Raw genomic sequence first — 21543 nt, forward strand, 5'->3', positions numbered from 1 at the left:
GCAGTGTTCACATCTTCAAGCCTGCTGGAGTTCAAGACATGTTGGTACAATGCTCTCAGACAGATAGTCTGATTTTGAGATGCTCCTGTGTGGAGCCAGCAGTTGGACTCAGTGACCCTTGTGGTTCCCTTCCAACTCAGGATATTCTATGTTTCTATGATTCCAAGTCCTGTCTATCTGAGCAGTTCTTAAAAATGTCCAGTGGTGGAGGTTCCATCATTTACCAAGAAATCCATGGCAGTGCTTCATTGACTTTGCATTTAAAAGTGTTTTCCAATAGTGAAATAGGTCACAGTTTTCAGAACTGAAATTTACCACATTTCTTCTGGACTATGTCCACTGGACCATGTATTTCTCAAGTACAATTCCCCAAATTGCAATTGTCTAGCTGGCTAGTCTACCAGCGACTTCATTTATGCCTGAGTACAGGATTCCTTCATGTATCTGTCTGGCTCTACTTCTGGTTTGTGCTTGCTTTCTCACAATACTGTGTGTTCATACTCAGCTTTTTCTGAAAAACTGCTACCAAAGCAGCTGTCTTCATTTTGTATCACTGCAATAAATCCTGCTTTAAGATTTCACGTTCTTTGCCACTTTGTCAAAATCATTTTGAATTCTAATCTCATCCTCCAGTGTACAAGCAGTCTCTCCCAGTTTTGGATCATATGAAGATACAATAAACTCACTCTCTATTCCATCATTGAGGCTGTTAATAAAGGGATCCCAGACAACGTATCGCATCAAATATAAGACACATGACAGCTAGTGCTTTGCTCCTCTACTCTATTTGACTTCTTGCTCTAGAATTTTTCTGAGGATTGATGTTAACTGCCAACAATTGCCAGATTGTTCTCTTTGTTCTCTTTACAGTCAAGCACAGTGACTGCCTTTTTACCTAATACTCTAGACATCTTGTCTCCTTCTACAAAATCTCAAACACTGCTAAAAAGAGTTCTGGATGTGGACATGTATATGGGGTAGTAACAACCTTCATGCCATGCAACTGCACAGAAGAGTTGTATTGCTAATACAGCAGAAAGCCCTGGAGTTCTCTGCTCTAAACATGAATCATGAAATACAGTGGTCTATGCCAACCTGGCATAATGCCATGCATTTGTTACAAAACTGATCACCAGGGAAGACCAAAATTGTTTAAATAAAAGCAGAAAAAATTGTGCTGCATCTGGCAGTCACACAGGACACAGGGCACATGCTGGGTCTAGAATATCATCTGCCACAGAGCAAGGACTGAGAGAGGATGATGAAGAAACATATTTCTAAACATAAGGTTATTAGTCACCTAACAAAATTTATTCTTTGGAACAAAAATAAAGATGATCTCTTAGAAATAATAAAACAAACAAACAACAAAATGATCAAAACCAAACCCAAACAAAAATGGAAAAAACAAAACAAAACAAAACAAAACATTTTATTTTGAGATAAGGGCTGCTTACAGCTACAACAAAATAGCCAATTAATACTTAATGGTGAGATGAGAAAAACTCACTGATGAAAATCTAGCAATCTCCTGCAAAACAGAAAACTCTGTAAGAGTCTTGTTAACAGCACAGAAGAGCAGCTGTGCAGTTCATCATCTCACTAGGGAGTCAGTACAGATGTACAAAGAAATAATGTCAGAACAATGTACCAGGGAATTGCCCCACATCTAGATGTCAGTCCTAACAGCAATATTAGTGTTTGTGTCTCTTCAGAAGACAATTCACATATCATTGCAATTCAGAACTGGGCTTAAATCTTGACAGTAAGTAACCTGATAGCTACTCTTTAAGAAAACTAGGAAACTAGTTTTTAAGACTACTTTAAGACTACTACTCTTTAAGAAAACTAGTATTTAATTAATACATATGCATTTAATCCCATAACATTAATGAAGTTTAATTATGTATTAATTATATTTAATATCATACCAAATTTTAAAAGTAAGCAGCCAAAACTGTAAATTATTTTCTGCATCCTGAAAAAAAAAGTTTTGAATAATCAAGGAAGGATAAAATCTGGATTTCAGCTGAATTGCAGGATTTTGATTGAGTCTCTAAAAGCAACAACAAATAAATATATTTATCATTACATATGCTTTCAACCTGTATGAATCAGCCATCCTTATCAGTAGCAAAGTACATAATGGCACTCAGAATACACCAGTGAAACCCCCTCTTGTCTCTGTCCCCAAACTGAATGCATTTAGAATGACAGCTAAAAGTTGGTAATAAATCCTGCATCCACTTAAGTCCCAGACAAAGTGTCTAATGACTGCAGTGCAGCCAGGATTTTACATCTTAGATCTTATCATTCTTACATCAGAGTAGATTTCTAGTCTTACTTTTAAACTTCCTTACAATGGTAGCTAAATCAGAGTTTTCATATGCTGATATTATCAGCAGAATGATAAATGATATAAAAAGCAAAAGTTTATGCATCAGGTAAATATATTGTAGTATATTCCCCAAACACAACTGAATGCAATTCAAAAAAAGAAAAATAAATAAATAAATAAATAAAAACAGCAAGGTGACCTTGGTGAAATAGTCCTTACCAAATAAGAGTCCTTGCTATTCGGTATACAAATAGTGCTTTACAAACATATTGTAAAAATATTCAAAGGCATTTGTTTTCCTTTCAGTCTCTCTCTCTCAAATAACCATTTTTTATCTGCAATTCTGCATTTCTTGGAATGCACCCCACCATACCATTTCCTGTTTATTATATGTTTCACATTTCATTTTAGAAATAAGCACTATTTTTTTTCCAGCAATTTCCAAGGTCCTACCATATTTCACTATCACGCCTTTTATCTTTTGCTTTGTAATTGGAAAAAGGAACACAAAGAGAGAAGTTTGAAAATATCTGCCAGTGCAGGATGTTGCTCATGGAATGTGGGGATGTTTTATCAGTCTTTATTAACATCAATTATTTAGTTTTTATTTGATGTCCTTCTGTGTTGGGGGCTGCACAAGCAGAAATTAAAGGATAATTTATCCCTTGGAATTAATCACCTCCTGATGGTTGGATTGCAGTTGTGATTGTTAAACAATGAGCAAAGATATGAGAAAGGTGATCACAAGTGTCATCAAAGAATACAGGCATTGCCTCATTCAGTTTTGAGCCTGAAGAGTCTGTTTTAAGTAGGATATATGAAAAAAGGTAATCACAGGTCCTACACTCTTTCTGTAAGTAGAAACATGTTGTTAATGGATCATTAGTTACATAAATTACCTGTTATCTTACTTATTTTCTTTTTCTACCCCATCTCATGACTTCCCCAGCCCATCAGGGCAAGTAAGTAACAGTCAATTGCAAGAGCAATCTATAATGCACCATAAACTGCACAGACACGTTTGGAGTGCCACATCGTTAAGCCAAGGTCTTGACGAATGGCCAGTTCAGTGATAAGAGGCACATCTAGTGTGGTACTCCCAAACCACAGGAGAAAAAAAAATTAGCCATTCTGTTGTTGAAATCACTTCAGAACAGGAAATAGTAGAACGAAATATCTGTAAATTATTATCGTGTTGCAATGGCAGAATCTGCTGTAATTGAGGTTGCAAAGTACTTTCCAATCTAGTTCCCATTTTCACATCCTCATTTTAAAATATTCACCCTCTGGGCTTGACATTTTCCAGGCTTCTTTGGTGAAAAACACATTTGTTGATAACATATATTTGCAAATATACTTTCTACTGTTTTTAATTTTAAAAGGAACAATTTAAGTCCTTGTTCTTCAAAAGGCTACAGCACAACTGCCTCGGCAATGTTGTCACCTTCTCAATCTCACTGTTGCTCAAGACCCAACTCTGATCGCCGATGCAAAAAGTAAGAATTTTTCCAAATAGGCACATGAGCCTGCAGCAAAACCCCCATTGCCTTCAACAGGGCCAGAACTTCACTCACATTTTAGAAGCTGAAGACTGATAAGAGGGTGATCTTTATGGAAGAGTGTATCATTCATTAAGTTTGTAAGAGAAGTATTTTAGTAAATACTGGAAATGTCTGAGTGCTGTATTGCACATATGAAATACGCACTTCAAAGAAGAGGTAAGTGGGGCTCAGGCAGAGCACACAAAACAGAGTAGGTCCTGGTCTCCATAACATTCTTCTGTTAAGTCTCACCTTCAGTCTCTTAGGTGTTGCTTCAAACCGTTTCCATAGTTTCTTTCTGTCTTTAAATAAATTAAATCCTCGAAAGCTGTTTAAAAACTTAACCTCTCTAAAGTCTCATACATTTTACATTATTTGAAAAATTAGACTGCCTTACATTACAATAAAAACAAATTAATTAGCATCGCAAATTTGACAGCTACATAGCCAAGAGACAACATAACTTATGAGTATCTTGTACCTAAGGTTATATACAAGGAAATGGAAACCTTGTCTGAAATCCAGCCTCTTCAGAGTTCTTCAGAGTAAACCTGGCTTTTTGGAAATAAAATACTGCTATTTCATGATTTTCCATAGGAGGGACAGTTGGCTGAAAAGTACTTGACAAACTGCAAGTTAATTCTTTTATGGAAATGTCTGTGGAAGTTCAAAGCTGAACTGGGATTCTACATTTTCCTTGCTACTACAGCATGTTGTCATAGCAGCTGACCTCTGTGCTATTTGTGTGAGTTATGGGGCCTTGTAGGAATCAATCATACATCTCTCAGGGAAAAAAAAAAAAAAAAAAAGAGCAGGGAATAATTAGAAGTCAGGACCCCTAAATCATGAGATTGTTTCAGACGTGTCTTTCTTCAAACCCCATAATGACACCAAAAAAAAAAAAAAAACAACAACAACACTGAAGAGGGGACTGAGGTCTAAAGAGAACAGGGAGGGATAAACCTAAAGCATCCAACACAACTCAGCTTCTAGGTATGGGTTTTGCAGACCACAGGGAATCGAGATGAACAGTTCACAGTGTACATGGCTGTGCACAAGTGCTGTTAATGTAAAGGCAAAGAGACAAAGTAATATACAAGTAATATACAATACACAAGGAAAAACTCGAGTAAGATCACCCACAAGCAGGAATCCAGCCTAAATCCTACACCTCACACCATATTTTCCATTTTGACAAACTTATGCCTCTGAACAGTATTGATCTTCTATGTAGATTTAAGCAACAGATGTACAAATAAATAATAATAATAATAAACTGAGTTGAAACTCATGTTTATGCTGTAAACAAGAGAGAGCTGTTATGAACACTACTGCCTCCTTCATCTCAAGCATTTTCTCCTACTTTATCACCTTTGGTACCCTTTCAACATTCTGGCATTTCAAAAGAGGCAAATTCATAATATGATTAGTGACAAACAATTTGGAAATAAATAGCTCATAAAGGAAAAATAACATATTTGTAGTATCACACTTCATATTTGTTTTGTTGGATTATTATTTTTATTATTTTAGGATTTAGACATTTCCTACCCCAAACAGGATTAAACACTTGTTTACTCATTAGTGATATTTATACCTAGTTATTCCTAACAGGCTCACACTGGCATGTTTAAAAATACTGTTATAGGAGCAGTGCTACATTTCAATCCTCTTTGCAAAACAGGAGGGAAAAAAAATCAATGAAATATTTATTTTTTAAATGGAAAGCCATTTTTTAGGAAGACACAGGTGGTAGCAATTTTAAGAGAAGTCCTCAAGAGAATGATAAAACGCAATTGTGCTTTGGTTTTACAGCTGAAAGACTGAACAGATGGTTCAAGGATGGTTTCAAGTGAGCTTAACATTTGTGTGCTAGGCAGAACATGGGCAGAGGGTTGTATGATTACTACATTAACACTGAACCACTCAAAAGCCCAGTTTTGGCTTTTTTTTTTTCCTATAACAGGTATTTAAGTACTCCCTAATTTCATGATCAGTGGGAATCAAATTATACAAATCCAACAGCATAAACAGACTAGACTTACTTACTAGAACTTACTAGACTAAGAAAGGTCATTCAAAAAAAAAAAAAAAAAAGGAAAGATGAGAAAAGAAATTTTTAAAAAAAGGCCTTGACTGGTGGTCAGCACTTGTTAAACACAATTTTTCTTCATACTTAAGAGGTTTCTTTGCATTATCCCTCTGAAAAATTAGTGGTTGACTGGAGATAAAAGCAAGGTTTCACTCATTACATAATAAATATTTTCATATGATGAAGATGCTAGCTATCTTTTTATCTGGAATTTGTGAACAATTAAGAGTTTGAGGCACAGAAAAAAATTAACAACTTACATCTTTAAATGATGTTTGAGAAATCAATAATTTTACTCTTGAAAGTATGCAGCTAGAATCAGGTAGTAAGGTAAGCATAATGATAAACATTAGTTACTGTTATTGTTTATGCACACAATGTATGGAAGGCTTATCTCCATATGAAGCACTTCACTAAAGATAATTTAACCAGGTGAGATGCTAGGATAAAAGAAAGTTTCTTTTTATCTGTACTGATGAGCTCTAGCTTTTGTGAGGTTTTTGATACATCTGAGCTAAATGGTGAAAACTGATGAAAAGGAACGTATTCTTCCTATGTTTAAAAGGTACAATTCTAAATGCTGTGTTCAGACTTCATATTGCCAAAAACTTCCCAATAAGAGAGAATTATTATCGTAAATCCAAGTGCAAAAAAGATTTGATAAATACCATGCTATCTCCAAAACCATTGCAAGTGGTGAATAGTCATATATAAACTGTAAGGTATTTAATATATTTACAAACGTTCAGTCTACAACCGTGATCAAAGTGGAATCTGCTCACAGGTTTCCACATACATTCACTTTGCCCGCTCTCTGCCAAGGCAAAACTGTCTGGTGTGTTGCTCTTGTGCTCTCAGTGCTGCCCACAAACAAGAAATCTACCCACCACAGCCTCTTTCCTTCTCACTTCTGGTTACTCTAGGAATAAATTTACCATATTTCTAGCCTTTTACTCATTGTTCCCTCCACTCAGCACCCGAACCACACCGAACATGGCACAAAGCAGGTCTGAGTCAGGCTCTGTCCCAGGCTAGCAGCACAGCCGCCCACCGGTGTTGGGTTATGTGACAGGACTGTTGGGGTCCAAAGTCAGGAAGTCCCTTCCAGTCCATGCCCCACCATGCGGTGCAGCACATGCTGCAAGACACAGGGGAGAAGGCTGCCAGGTGGAGAAGTCCCTCCCTACCTGTCCTGAAGCCTTGCCCTGACACTGTCCCCAGAATCTCTGCTGAATCCCAAATTGACCATCCAGCAATGGCTTCAGAAGTGACTATTTGCAATTTTTATATAGATATTTTTGTTTAACTGGGGCAGGAGGACCAGCTTTTGTCTCCATTACACGGCACCACAGTGACAGCAAAGCCACATATCCTTAAGCTAATAAGAAGAACAAGTAGCAGTGTGGGTGCATAAGTGGGTAATATTTTTAGCATCTGGGCTTATCAAGCACAGCCACTCTTAATTCTCCACACGTTTCACTGACAGTGGTGTCATAATCTTAAGTTAATGTGTGAGAAAAGAAATAATCTGAAAGAACAGCAGGAGGCACACATGACAGATAGGGAAAACAGAAAATTTGGGGATGGAAAGGGGCTGGGAGTCTTCTGCTCTTGAGGCTCTGACATCCATTTCAGAATGCAAGATAATAAAAACTAGTAAAAATTGTAATTGCTACCAAACTTTTTAACAGCCCATTTCAAATTTCAGTCTGTCAGAACACTCATGTTACGTAATAGGGTATGAATAACACCGCATGTAAAGGTTATTTGGCAGGCTGTACATGTGGTTGTATGTGTATGTACATGAATTCATCAGTAGCCATTACAGCCTAAAAATAAAGGTTTATCCACTCAAACTTCACTGACTTGTTGCCATCTCATAATCACATCTAAAGAATTCCTGTCTCTTTACTACACATGGTCTCTTTACTATCCTTTCTTCTCCACTGCAGATTTATGCTTTTGTCACCCTGTAAAACTGATATAAGTTCATGTTTTTCTATAAATCAGAGTCAAATTTATCTTCATGTGCTTCAGTTTATGGATTTCTATGTTGAGCATCTTATGAGAATATTCTTCATGAAGGATGGTTTGTAAAGCAATAGTGTTGCTTTCTGGAGTAAATATTGCTTTCCTATAAACTAAATAAATGTTTGAAAGAAACTAAAACTTTTTGCATAAGTTCGCAAGTCAGGTGTGAGTGCTGAATACATGGGAATAATTTACAATAAGCATGAAAGCTTTTGACAGAAAATTCATCCATAGAATGTTAAAAAAGCAACAACAAACCACCCACAAAACCAAACAACACCTCAAAAAACACCAAAACCCAAATAGCCTCGTTTCTCATAGGTTTACAATTTGATCACAACAGACACAGAGAACTCATTTCTGCCTGGATTTGAGATAGCATAGCACAAGTGTGCACGAACATACATATATAACTAATACACACATTGCTCCCATCTGCTCCCATATCTGTACCGGTTCTGCTCTAATCATATTTAACACATGGCTTTAGGAACTGCCTTTAAGAGTTTGAATACAAAAGAAGTTATTCTCCACTTTATACTTTCATTAGTTGTTAATATTTCATTTTCAGTAACAGTATTTTCAGGCTAATTATTTTCGGAAAACACATGTTTTGATATCACAGAGTTTAAGTAAAGAAAAAAAATAAGAAAAAAAAAAAAAAAACAACACAGATATACTCTTAAACCTGGATACATATAATATATACTATATGGTATACCTGGATATGTATACTATACTCTTAAACCTCATTTGTTAAAGCATTGCTGCCAGTTTCTATTGCAAAATATTGTGTGTTATTGAAACTATTAACGTTAAGATAAACGTAAGGAGTAGTTAGTCTTTGTGTAAGTATGTATCTATGCTTCAGGTGGAACCTTAAATCCCAGGAGAAGTGTACTTTTTCATAGCTTGGACATGTCAATAAATAATGTGCAAATAAATATGTTCTAGTCATAGAACATTTACTTTTCTTTTTTTTTCAAATTGAGACAGTTTCTTAACATTCATTTCACAAGAAGTAATAGAAATATTTACTTTTAGAAATCAGAATAAAAATTTCAAATTGTTACAAATTCTCAACAGTTTTCATTTTCACCAGTAGATGACTATGTATGTATGTGATTATATATGTGTATATATATATAAGAATATATATGTGATACATACAGTATATATATATATACAGTGTGTATATACATATGACTAGTGTTGTTATGGTTACAGTACCAGCTCAGATGCTTGTTCTTCTTGAATGTACACACTGTATTTGCCTTCCAAGGTTTTCATGATTAATTCAAATGGTCTTTTTCATGGGGCCCACCTCTAACATTTGAATGAAGAATGAAGTTCGCATAGGCCTGATTGTACTTAACATTCTCTGTCAGTACCAGATTTACCCTATTTGGCCAGATTCACTGTCATTTCTTCACCAGGTTTCCCAGTCTTTCCTGTGCTCCACATCCAGCCATGCCAGGGATGCTAAAAATCCTTTGTCCTAAATCAGACCTGAAAGCTCACATTTCCCCTTTGTGCACTCAGTCATTTTGATCAGCAATAGAGACCACACTATTAAACGAACAAACACCTTGTGTAAAGGGCCTTGAAATGTCACTGCATGATAGGTGATACAGTGCATAATTCAAAGCTGTTTTCTCTCCCCTCTCCCATTTTTTCCCACTCACAATGTACATCATTTCCCTGGGTCTAGGTTGTATAACTTAGATGCAACTTAGGAAGTGTTAATATTTCTCATCAACTCCATATTGCTAAAACACTTCAGAAAAATGCTCTCTGTGCTAGGAGGCCAGTCTTCAGTACTAGGTTTTAGTAACAAATTCAGCCCAGAAGCATACTGACATTTTTCAAAGGATGAAAACATACAAACCTTTTCCACAAAGCATCACTATTTACTTGTGGTGGATAAGGTGTTAAGTTATGTTATCAAAGGTTAATCACCTCATGGTGATGCAAAGACCCCAGTGAGGATCAGAGGAGCAGTGCCATGCAGAGGAGCCCAAGTAACCTAAGCAGTGAGGGGCTTGCTGAACTGACACCTCCCTAGGAGACTGCTTAGGCCAGTTTCAGGGGTGAAAGCCCCTGAGATGACCTGAGGAAAGAAACTCCCCTGCATGGCCATGTTCCACACTGAGGGGGATTGTTTTCTAACAGGGAATGAGACTCACTGTGGGATGCAGGTGGGGTGAACATCTGGGGACTGTAAAATTGACATTTACTTACATGAGATGTACTGACATGAGATGTTTTAAGGTGATTGTGGGAATATTTGAAATTTATTGGGGAATGTTTAAAGGATGGACTGCAAGCAGAGAAAAGGAGGTATCTAGGTATCTCAGGAAGGAATAAGAATTGGAACATAGAGGGGAAATAGGATGAAAGGGGTCAGCAAGTGGAACAAGACTGGTACAATAACCCCACCTGACTATGCCCTGTGCTTGCAATCTATCCTATACACACATTAAATCCTATTTTTATCTAACTTCTGTACGGATGTATGCTCTATTCTGAATGGGCATGGGTGAATGCTAGCAAGTGTCAATCTGGACCAGGTAGTGAGTAGGATAAGAATACCAGCAACTGGAGCAGGGTCGCATGGTCCAAGTACACGTGCCAGCAACAGGGAAGACCTGGGACCAAATGGGCAACTAAATGGTGAGTGTCTAATGCCAGTTACTACAGTGATTTGTAGATTTGTATTGCATTTTTGTATATATACATACATACACATGTATGTATGCATGTGAATAGTGATATACTATGTATAGTATATCTATATGTATATATATGCACGCACATATGTATACATTCCTATCAGAAATATGTGCCCAGCTCTGCTGAGCCTGGGGACATGGAGCCATAGCAGCCATAAACCATTGGGCTACCAGATTCTGCAACCTCTTGCAGCATCAAAAAAAAAAATAATCAAAGGTTCTGAACTTAGGAATGTCTACAGTCACAGACATCAACATACACATGCTCAGTATCTGAGTTGCAAAAGAGAACGGTAAACAAATGTAGATGGCTTTGGAAAAGGAATCAGTCTAGTAACTGGAGAGATCACAGTGCTGTGGTGAGAAAGCAAATAATAATAATAATAATAAAAGGAGAGAGCTAGACTGTTTAGGGTGTACTGATGGAAACTGAGGGAGGAAAAAGAGTGAAAGGTTTAAACAGAAGCACAGCCTTAAAAGTACTGGTGAAAGGTGAAAAAAGAATGAGAAGAACCTAGCAGGTGAAGAATTTTGTGATGGTACTGGGGGAAAAGAAAGGTAAGGCAGTACAACAACACATAACTACATAACTAGAAAAGCCAATGCAAAGGTGGAAATCATTTGGCATGATGAGGACAGTGTGGAACTATCTATTATGATGCGATAGGAGAAAGCAAAAAATATGTGAAAGGGGAAACCATCAGTCATGAGAGTGAAATGGGACTCCCTCAGGGAACATGACCTTCATAGATAGTTCGCTTCAGAGAGATTATAGATACGTGGGTCCCCTTTTCTGCATTTCTTCACTTTGTGTTTCAAATGATCAGAATTACAGTAATAAAGACAGACAATCTTAGCACTTTAACTACTTTGCACAAAAGGTCTTGGTAAACTTTGATTTTCCAACATAGTACATAATATTCATAGCTTCTGAAGTTACTATTTCTAGCTCTAGCTCTCCATAGCTGACATATCTTAAATATTTTAAAACACGTGAAAATTCTAGTGAATATTTAAACATAGGTGAGCCCACACTTCAAATCTGAAGTATCACAAATAAAATTTAATACTTTTTTAAATACAAGACATATATTGATGAACTGGAAAGAAAGTGATCCACTACTGACATTCCAGAAAAATATCATCTGTCCATTCTGGGGGAAAAGAATATATGAGAGAAACACAATGAGATCCTATCACACATCTCTCCCACACCATCCAGTAGGAAATCTTCTGGATGCCTGCATTTGCACAGGAATCTGGGCAATGATTCTAACAAGAAGTTTTATGAGAACTCGATGGCTCTTGTTCTGCACTGCTTTGTTGCAGGAAGCAGTTGATTCCACTGGACCAACTTCTGATCTGTGTTTCAGTCTTCCAGAGTATTTGATAGCTATGAAAAGAGGAATGTTCAGTCTGTCAGAGGTAAGAGATACAATAAATTGTGTTTTCTGAAGCATACCCTTGACACTTTCCCACAGCCTCTGTTCTCAGTTTCTTTGCTATTTTGTGCACAACCACATACTTGGGCTTAGGTTTTTGCTGCATACATATCACAGTGAGGTTGCTATGAGAGATGAACATTTCTTAGTCCTACTATTTCATTTTGGCAGGTTTTCCACAGTGCAGCTCTCGCAGCTTTCTCTCTTTCTGATTATAGTGTGTATGGTTCCCCCACAGGGTAACAGATGCCAAGGAAACAGCCTATGCTCCTAAATGAAGCAGTGGAGAGAATCTCATCTTGCTCTACACAGTCCCATGGTCCAGGCAGTTGTACACAGTCACCCAAATACCAGACTTCCTAAGCTGGGACAAATACAAGCTACAGCTCCCTTAGCAGAGGACACTGAGGGAAGAGATTCCTTTCTGTGTTCAGCATTTTCTTCAGAGGAAAGTTTACAAGTATTCCTAGATTCATAAATTGGAGCATTTAGTCTCAAGCATGTGTATAGTGCCTACAGCTGTTGCTTGCACCTCCTACTGAAATGTCCATAGGGGTTTTGTGTGTTTGTTTTTGTTTGTCTTTTTTTTTTTTTTTTTCCTTTGGACAGAATCTATTGCTCACAGTGAAAATTAGGACAAGCAGCTTGATATTCTGGAAAGGCATTAAAAGATACCATTCTGCACAACAAATAAAAATAAAAACGGTATTTCCTTTGAAAAGCAGTAGGCAACATAACAATTAATTAGACTTTCAGTCACAAACAATAACCAACCAGCAGTAAATATATTTTATACACATACACACGCCTACCAAAAAAAAAAAAAAGGCATTGAAGAGCATTATTTTCAAAGTGAGCCTTTCAATGCTTAGGAAGTGCAAGAATTACAGTTTCATGGGGTCCTTAAATTTGACACCCTGGCTTTATTTTGCACAGGGTTCTGGCTTCAGTCAGAACTCCTGATGGTGGGTGCTCACTTAACTTGCACCTGTACAATATCCTCTTGTTTCACTGAGCAATCAAATGATATTTGTAGCTATTATCACTGTCACAGACCGTTCGACGCCAGAGTTTAAGAGCTCTTCACAAACTGATTTTTCTTTATGTCCCAGTTGATGCATGAGAAACAGAAAAAAGTCAGCAGTTTCAACTAACATTGAATATCCATTCTGAACTGCCTAGGAGCCAATCTTTCAGATAATTTAGTTTTACATAGCTCGTCTGATACTCAAAGCAGCCTTCCCAGTGACTTCTGTCCTGGCTCAGGAGGCTCAGCATTCCCCTGTAGCAGGCCCCACCATCTCAAGCCAGGTGTGAGGAAAGAAGGAACACAGTATTTGTGACCCCTTGTAGAAAGCATGGTGAAAGAGTATCATCTAGGAACTGCAAGATGTACAAAATTTTCCTAGATTTTGTTTTCTTCCCAGTATTTTTCCAGAGTAGCTTAGCAACCTCCTAATGGTTTGAACACCTCTTCTTCAGGCACTGAAACCACTAACAATGTTCCCTCTTGCTTTTGGAGATATTTTATATTAAGCAACTCTCTTTCCACTGGTAAGATTACATGTAAACTAATACATGCATCTCTCATTCACATGAGTAGACTCAAAGAGGTTCCTCATATATGCAAATGAGTATGTAAGGAATTAAGGCTTGCAGAATCAAAACCTATTGAGTCCTTCTTATGAAGAAATGTATCCGTGTTTTCTTTCATGTCCCGTGTAAACACTGTCACTTGTGGAAACAAGTACAGACTGGATGTAATGAAGCTACCTGATCAGAGTAGTGATATTCACTCTTCTTCCTGATTATCTCTCAAAAAAAATGTGAACGAATAAGTTCACACAAAATACTGTAGTGTTACTTTCTGACTTTACTGCATTTGCAAACAGCTCCACGACAAACGGTGAGATATTATATAAAGGTTTGGAAATCCACATAACACTATCTGACAAAAATTCTCAAGTAAAATGTATTGGTGTCTGCTGCTGCATGATAACATTTTTCCTATCGAGAAGAAACTGTTTCAGCTGCCTAAAAAATAACTGGTGCCCATACTCTGTAGCTTTCAAATTATTTCCTGACTCAAGCAAGTTGCTGCTTGTATTTTACAGTCCTACCAGAGCCTGCTACATACTTGTACTCTGGAATTATTTGTGAAATCATTTTCTCTTAAGACAGAACATTCTATCTTTCCTACTAAACAACCGAAGTAACAGAAAAACTGCTATCACGATTTCTTGTTGAGACAAATCACAGAATTGCAATATTGACCTGTAACTTATGATTAGTTTTGTAAGGGCAGGCAAAAAATGAAGTGTTTTACTTCATAACAAGAATGCCTCCTCTGAATTCAAGAGGAGGGAAGAAGCTAGTTTATTCAGCGCCATAACAGGAGGTCTAAGAAGCAAATGAAGATGAACAAGGCTTTCCTTTTATCGACCCAGTGAGCAGCTATGTTAGTTTTAAGTTTGATTAATAGAGAAGAATTGATTGAGAATCCAGAGGGAGAAAATTAATAGGGAAAACAGCTATTATAGTTACTACTTGAATTAATTGGAAGCTTTAATAAAATAAATAGGGATAATGGACTTCAAAAACCACAAATGTCTCTTGAAATTAAAATCAAAGTTGGCATAAGCAAGCAGGCTAAGATAGAGATGCTGAAGACAGCAGAGGTACATAAGTAGTGCTATGAAACAAGGCTAACAAGGCACCAAGAACTAGAAGTGACAGCATCATCAGAGGCAATCCAACTGCTGGTTCCTGCTGAATCCCAGGCTCTGCAATTGGCAAGAGCTGCTATCTTGCATAAAAGAAAGTTGTAAGTGATAATGTGATTGACAGCATCCTTCTCTTTGAGAGGCAGCATCTTCCAGTTCCTGTTGAGACTTGCCCTTAACATTTGGGCGAAAAAAAATGCGATCCAATTGGTTATGCTACTCTTGAAATAGTCCTGAGTAAAACATGAAGTGCAGAAGAGCTGACAGCTCTTGGTTCTTGTAAACAGCCACAAAAAGAAAAAGAAAAAAAAAAAAAAAAAAAAAAAAAGAACTTGCTAATAAAAGTGACTTGGTTTGCTGAAAGCTGAATCCATTGGTACTTCACCACCATCAATGCCATGAGAAGTTTTTCATCTTTCTATATACACTTCGCAATCTGTCTTGCCTTGTCCTTTTCTGAAAGCACATAGTAGTATATTTAGTAGCTTATTTAAAAAATACATCCTAGTAACTACAGGAACACATTTCCACTAATCTGAGAGTCATATAGTTCCAAAACATTCACATTAGCAGATTTACTTCTTATTATCAAATGCACAAAGGCAAATTACGTGTATGTGAAGGAAACAGGAAGAAAAGTTAGACACCTTTCTGGCTGAGCCAGAAGCTCTTTAATGATCTGAAAGCAGAAAAGGATTCACAGAAACATATGATAATGAGCATGTATCACTAAGGATAATGGAATAGTTTAAATTCATGAGAAAAGAAATCAAAAAAGCTAGCATGCTAAAGAAAGAAAGAAAAAAAAAAGTAACAGAAAGGGTCTACTACATATCTCTACTTGAACAGGGAAAACAAAAGAATGTAAAAGAGGATGGAGACTGCATTACAAATTATAAAAAGAAGGGTAACCTGTTAATTGGCCTTTTCCTAAATTTCCACGCAAATGATAAATTATGAAGATCCACTAAACACAATTAATTTAACAAGCATATTTAAAAAAAATGATGGAGAAAACATGCAGAAAGAAGATACAATTCAGTCAAATGTGAGCATTGGAGTGGAGACTGAAAGTATTTACTTTGAAATTTTTAGAAAATCAGCCACTGGAATTCTGAATATTATTATTTAACAAAGACCTGTAGGAGAAGAAACAAACAACAACAAAAGTCCTACAAATTCTCAGGGCTAACTGAAAACCACCAATTTAATAAATTTTGAATACAAGTTTTAAACATTATATCCATGACTTCCTAGCAGACAAGATAGTAAAACAACCTATATTCATGTCGCAAGAAAAGAAATCATGTCAAGCCAGTCTACTTTCCTTCTTTGACAAGCTAACTGGATAAAGGGGAAGTTGTGCATATGATATATCCTGACTTTTAATTAAAGCTTCTGACAATATTCCATATAATATTCTCATAAATAAGCTAAGGCAGGAGACGTAATCACCATCAGGTGGGTGGACAACCAGTTGAGAAATTGCTCTCAGTGAACAATTATCAATGATTTGCTGTCAAATGGGAAGAGAATTTCAAGTGGGACTAGATAGGGGGATGTTAGGGCTGAGATCTACCAAGCATTTTCATCACTTCTGTAAGTATCAGCAGAGACAAGAGTAAACTTGATCATTAGATTGAGGAGGGGTTTTAAGCACCCTGGGTGCTGGAATTAAAATTATTTTTAGACTAAGGGTTAAAATTTCAGCAGACAGCTGAAATTCAGTAAAGGCAAGTGCAAATTGTTACACCTGGGAAACAGCAATCAAATATACAGTCATAACAGGGTAAGCAGCAGCCGAGCAGATAAAGATGCAGTAATTGTGTTCAGTTCAGCACCAGTGAGATCCAAGTAATGCAGTGTCCTCTTTTCACAACCACAGTTTAAGGAAAATGGAGACAAAATTGCAGGGAATAGTAAAAAGGTTTAGAAGAAGAGTACGTAAACATAACCTGCAAGAGGTATCATTTACTTAGTTAAAAAATGAGAAGACTGAGTAGTGATGCACTAATATTCTTCCAACATGCAAAAGTATGTTAAGAACAAAACAATGATCTGTTTTACAAAGTAGTCACCATAGGATAGATAAGAACCAATGTAATTTGCAGTAAGCACTCTCTAAACTAGCCAGAAATTTTTCAGTTGTAAGGGTGGAATAAAATAGGAATATTAGAGAATTATTTATTTGGAAGTTTTTAAGAACAGATATATTCCTGTGACAGTTTAGGTATAGTTGATCCTGCCAGGCAGAGCTCAGAGACTGGACTAAATGACTCTTCAACTTTTCCTCTTGATCTCATCTACTTGAATCTGTCATTTGATATTGACCACAACAAATTAAACAAGGATGAAGAATTAATATAAGTCACTATCAATATCAGAGATTTCTGATGAAGCTTCCTCAAGCTTTTAATTTATTTGAATCATTGGGATGAATCCATTATTTTGGAGATGCCAACTTAATAGCTGAAGTATGCATTTAAACAAATGGGCAATTAATTGCTGGGAGGAGTATAATGTCTTTGTATACTAGAGTGTCTTTGAAAACCTCTGCTGACTTGCTTGACTTCAACAAGGCTTTTGACACTGCTGGAACATAAAATCGTATCATGGCTTGGGGTAGAAGGGACCTTAAAGATCACCTAGTTCCTGCCATAGGCTGGGATGCCACCCACTAGACCAAGGTGGCCCAGAGCCTCATCTAAGCTGGCCTTGAACCAGGGATGGGGCATCCACAAATACTCTGGGCAACCTGTTCCAGTGCCTCATCACCCTCAGAGTGAAGAATTTCCTCCTGACATCTAATCTAAATCTCCCCTCTTTTAGTTTTAAACTATTCTCCCTTGTCCTATCATAATCTGCCTGAGCAAAAAGTTGTTCTCCATCTTTTCTATAACCCCCCTTTAAGTACTGAATAGCTGTAATGAAGTCTCCCCAGAGCCTTCTCTTCTCCAGGCTGAACAGCCACAGCTCCCTCAGCCTTTCTTCATAGGAGAGGTGCTCCAGCTCTCTGGTCATCTTTGTGGCCCTCCTCTGGACCCACTCTAACAGCCCCACATCCTTCTTTTCCTGGGGCCCCAGACCTGGATGCAGCACTCCAAGTGGGGCCTCACAAGGGCAGAGCAGAGGGGACAATCACCTCCCTCCACCTGCCGGCCGTGCCTCTGTCGATGAACATCTTCATAGGTAAGCTCAGGAACTGTCAGTTAGATGACCATCAGTGAAATGTCGGCAAGATGGATTGATAACTGGATGGATGGCAGAGCTCAGAGGGTTATGATCAGCAGTGCAATCTAGTTGGAGGCCTGTAGCTAGTGGTGTCCCCCAGTGGTAGCACTGGGTCTAGTCTTGTTCAGCTCATTTATCAGTAACCTGGATGAAGGGACAGAGTGCACCCTTGGCAAATTTGCTGATGGTACAAAGCTGGGAGGAGTGGTTGACATGCAGAAGGCTGTACTGCCATTCAGAGGGACCTGGACAGGCTGGAGAGTTGAGTGGAAAGGAACCTCATGAAGTTCAACAAAGCCAAGTGAGGGGACAAAGCACTGGAACAGGGTGCCCAGAGAGGCTGTGGAGTCTTCTTCTCTGAAGATATTCAAAACCCACCTGGGTGCATTCCTGTACAATGCAGGTGTACAGGTGTAGTGTAGTGACTTTACCTGAGGAGGTGTGTAGAACCAGCTGATCTCTGGTCAAAGGTCCCTTCCAAACTCAGCCACTCTGTGACTCTGTGCCTGTGACAAGGCTGGTACCGGAACCACTACAATATCGAATGGACTGTGCCACCCATCCCTTTAAACTATGCAAAAGTTAGTGATTTTAACATTGTCTAAGTTCCTGAGACAGTTATTGGGAAAATTTTCTGACAAAGGAAGTGTGATAAATTCCCATTCCCGATTTCCAGAATTCCCCATATGCTACACCCCCTTCTAGATAATACAGTTCTATTATGATGTCCACACAGTCTAGATAAGCTGAGACTTTCTGCATGATACTGATTACCCTGAAATATTATGAGGACATCTAGCCCCCAGTTCAGGCTATTATGTCACATAAGCTTAACTACTAAGGTATACAGCAGTGTACTAATGTACAGGGGAAGATACCTATTCATCCAGAACCCAATTCAGAACAGACACCTGAAGGTTAAAAATAGGGACTCCCATCAATTTCACTACATATGTAACATTTCTGCAAGAATAAATAGCTTTATTTACCAGAAAACAATGACATATAAACAAAACAGGGCACACTGGCAGATACAATATGATGCAACATGAAATCAAAACAAAACAAAACAAAACAAAAAAAATAAAAGATCATCAAAAGTTATAAAATCTTAGCGATACTCAAAGCACTCTAATTTATGTAGAAGTAGATTTAGTGCAGCTACAACCAAAAGGTCATTGTCGCTCCCAGGGAAATCACCAGAGACATTTCTTTTACTATAAATAAAGTGGGATTTCATTTTTAAATTATGTCCTTCTGAAGATATATTGCTACTCTTAGGGGAGTGCTACATAAAGAGTATTACCTTGGTTCAGAATTTGCATTGTTACCTCAGTCATAGCACTGTGTTTGAACAGATAAACAATCTGCACACCTCTAGGTCCTGAAGAACACCTCTAGCTTTCAGAGGGAGAAATGAGTTGAGATGTTACTACGCTCAAGTGAAATATATATATATATAAGAACTTTGTGATTTCTGACATGGCTTTTTGAAGCAGACAAAACAGGAATCAGGAAATCATCACATGCCTTTACTGTTCTTTTAGTCCTTTTCTACTAAAATCATTAGTTTGCTCTAAGGTCCTCTTTTTCACTTTTTGTTATGTGCATCCTCAGTGAGCTCGCTCACAATTTGGGAACAGATCTTATTAGGCAGTCTTTGGGAATTGACTCTTCAGCAACCCAACAGAGAGCCCAAAAAAACAAGTGGAGACATTCATCTAGGTATAGCTCCATCATCAGGAACTTCCTTAGGGAGAAAACAATTATTTCTCACATAGAAGTGTAATAACATGCCAAAATGCCACTTGATATATATATATATCATATATATTTACTTGGTAACTTGATTGTTCCTCTTGAAATGGTAAAAACATTTACAAAATAAATACAATATTGTTTGCTGTTTCCTCTACTGTTTTTATTGTTTGTAAGACTTTGGCTTATTTCCATGAAGAGTCTCTATGAGTATCCTATGAGCATTTTTTTTTTATTTTATTTTTTAAACAAGCTAGCAATAAATGAGAGACAAGGAATTCACATTTGTCATTATGCGATGGTGAGATAAAATTCAAACAAGAGTTTGGCTACATTTGAAGTGATTGTTCATGTAGATTTACTCCATTGTCCATTTTACCTGATTATAGGTAAGAGCTAATGAAAAATGCATAATAAAATTGACTATAAAATTAAAGAAGGCCCTGAACACTGATGTTGTAAATTGTAGCTGATTTTCATGAGAAACTATTACAATCCAATTGATACTCAATTTTTTCATGACACTGAATTAGCACTCTTGTACCATGTCAGGGAAAAGGTATTGATAACATCCCAGCCTCTGCAATATGAACCATCTATCAGCAATTACCAAATTATACAACATAGATCTGTTTATCCAATTCAAGCTTTGAACAATTTGTTCCAATTTAGAGAAAGTTAAGAGGAGATGGAAAACTGACTGCAATAGAAAACATGTCATACCTTGTAAATACACTTTATTAAGAGAACGGAAGACTCAACAGACCTACTTTAGATGTTTGGCTTCATTTAGCTGGAGTACAGAGAAAGAATACTATCAGATTTTTCTGCTTTGTTTTAAATCAATAAAAGACATTTAAAATACCTTTATATTTTTTTCCAAGTACATGAAATTATTCCATTGCTTACTACAACATAAATACTAGTGACAGTCCTAGTAAAAGGTAATTAGCATATCCAGTGATCCATGGCGCACATAGCTTTCAGAGTGGAGTTTAATTACCACAGCCTTACACTAGGTCAGATATTAGGTTGAAATTTATGAGAAAAAGAAAGGATTGTGATCTTGAATACACTTTTGACAGAAATGGACTATTCATGGAGACTGAGAAACATAAAAGGTCTTCAGGATAGAATTCAGTAAAACTATTCAAATCGTATGTTCACGACATAGTGTTGGAGGGCTCTTACTGTCGCTAGCACTGCTAGGGCTAAGTAAAAGTTATTGTCTTTGTGTCCTTAGTTAACAAAGAAAGTCATGTATTCCAACAGATACAATTAATCCAAACCACACTGAGGATCCCGTGTAGTAGATTTTAAATCTTACACATGCTCAACAGCACATCAGCGTATACTGGCACTGCGCATTATATACAGCAAGAAGACATTAAAATGAAATAACCTCAACTGATCTCATAGAACAAGAAGCAACTGAATGCACAATGGAACATATTAATATAAACTCTAAATTACATAAAATAGAATGCATTTCAGAACAAATTCTGAAATTTAGTTAGTCCAATATACTTTTTAAGACCTTAATAGACTTAAATGGCAAATTTTCACTTTGTTACTTTGGTTAAACTTTCAGCTAAGTTTGTAGATGAAAAGATAAGGCAGATGAGTAATATAATGGAATGAAGCACTGTAGTCGT

General features: G+C 37.1%; 1 protein-coding gene across 14 annotated transcripts in view; it reads right to left on the bottom strand.

Moving 5' to 3' along the window:
• DLGAP2 (DLG associated protein 2) overlaps window positions 1-21543 on the bottom strand; it is a 325073-nt gene that overhangs the window by 197397 nt on the left and 106133 nt on the right. The window lies entirely within an intron of this gene.

The sequence above is a fragment of the Oxyura jamaicensis genome, chromosome 3, assembly GCF_011077185.1.
Source record: "Oxyura jamaicensis isolate SHBP4307 breed ruddy duck chromosome 3, BPBGC_Ojam_1.0, whole genome shotgun sequence".
Classification (NCBI taxonomy): Eukaryota; Metazoa; Chordata; class Aves; order Anseriformes; family Anatidae; genus Oxyura; species Oxyura jamaicensis.